Genomic DNA, 2,103 nt, shown 5'->3' on the forward strand with positions numbered 1-2,103 from the left:
TTTAGTTTTTTTTTCACAGTGGGCGTAGCAGTTGATAGATTTAGGGAGTCAAGGGAGCTGGATTTACATCGACCAGTTTCCAAGTGTAAGTGGATGACATTTTATAGGTGGCCCTTCTCCCCCAAGTTTAATTGACAATTAATCATACGTGGGGAATGAAAACTGTTCCCTCCAGCGGCGCTTTGTTTCTGTAGAGCTGACAGGGGTGCGGGGTAACAATTGCTTAGCACGGTGAGGACTGAGGAGCTCCTCTGCCACTGAACAAAGCCAAGCCGCAGGGCGACAGATGGCAGATGAGAGTCATCACCAGCCTTGAAGAGGCCATCCCATCTCTGGCTTTCTCCATCCCTTCAGCTCTGCTGGCAGCTCCAGGAGGTGGGTCAGTGGGACTGTGACCCTAACCCAACCCCCTTTTTCTTTTTTGGAGAAACAGCTGGTAACCAAATGCTACCCCTACCCACCCTGTGAATGACAGCGCAGCTGCAGCTCCCAGTGGATGGCCAGGTGTGTGCAGGAGAGAGACTCCACCGTTCCCCTTCAGTGCAGCGTTCACTGCATCCACTCGCATGTATCCATGTCAATAAAACTACCGACGTTTTCATTTTCACAGTCAGTAGCCCTGAGAATAAATGCACCTTTCCAGGTGGCTTCTCGACCTCCCCGCATGGGTGACTTCCCTTGCCCACAGCCAGTTTTCTAACACCATCTTTTTTATATCCCAGGGAGGAAATCATACTTCTGTCTGCGTGGCGGGGGGAGCAAGAGCCACCCATGAAAAAGCGAAAAGAAAAACAACCTGGAAAAGCAGAGCTTCACTTCCAGAATTTCCTCTCAAATAATAACTGGTCCTAAAGAGAAGGTCCCAATAAGTCTAAAGTAGAAATTTTAAATTTAATTATTAATTAGTTTCCACTTTTCCTGTGGTAGAAAACACGATTGCCAAAGTCCAATCACCTCTAAGAGTATACACTATGTAACTTTGGGTAACGATGAAAACTCTCAAGGTCTCAGAGTTCAGTGTCCAGATTAACGTCACCTTGGGAGGTCACAGCATTCATATCAACCCCCACTCAGCAAGAGACAACTGCTGCATCTCTAAAAAATGATTTATTTTTCCATTGAAAAAAACCCAGTGCTAGGGTGAAATATGCTTTTTGCCACAACTCTCCAGAATAGTGGTGTTGACCAGACGTGCTGCAATTTCCAACGCTACCTGCTTAAATAGAAGCCTTGATTTTGTTCTTCAGAGGTGGGGTTCCCTGTGTTGTCCTAAATCTGGGTTCTTCACTCAGTGTGCAAGAGCCAATCAACACACTGAGCTGAGATGCCTGTTTTATTCCAGTTCTGCGCAGAAAAGGGTGCTAGCTGGTGATTTACAAAGCCAGCACACCTGTTAGGAAACACCTAGACTCTTTTATATAAAAATGTAACGAAGGAAAATCACATCAAAATAGGTGATTGGTCACTTATAATAAAAGTTTGTGCATGTCCCAACTTCTGTCTGGCTCGTTATACTAAGGTGGTCTTGCATTCACTAAAATCTCCTCCTAGAGGTGTGATTTTTAGTATTAAAATTATTTTAAGGTAACACCTTAATAACCGGGTGAGGCTACACCTTCACCCTCCCGGCTACCCCGGGGTTACTATTTAACTTCCTATTCCAGTTGGGGCTCCGCCTGCAACAACGATCCTCTTCAGGACTGGATTACTTTTGTTCATGGGTTTTTTGCTTTAGGGACTTTCTCTTCTCGTTGCTCTGCCCTCAGAATAGGCCACTACGTGCCGGTTGCTCGATTTTGTGGATCTTTAGCTCGATTTTTTTGACACCACACGGAGCAGCCCCCCCCCCAAATACCTCAGGCGACAGCCCAGGGCCTACCGCTGACCTCGTCCCCGCTGCGGCCACAGCGCAAGCTACAGAGCGTCGCTTTAAAGACCAGCCTGAATTTTAACAGCGCTGTTTTAACGCGTTTTACCGTTCAAATTCAGCCCACCCGGTCACCCTCCTGCCGCCATGGCCGCGGCGGGGCCGTGGAGGGGAGGGGGGGCGTTGCAGGCAGTGCGCAGGCGCGGCCCCGCCCCTCCGACTCCGCCCGCCCGTCA

This window comes from Calidris pugnax, unplaced genomic scaffold (assembly GCF_001431845.1).
Source record: "Calidris pugnax isolate Ruff unplaced genomic scaffold, ASM143184v1 scaffold277, whole genome shotgun sequence".
Taxonomy (NCBI): domain Eukaryota; kingdom Metazoa; phylum Chordata; class Aves; order Charadriiformes; family Scolopacidae; genus Calidris; species Calidris pugnax.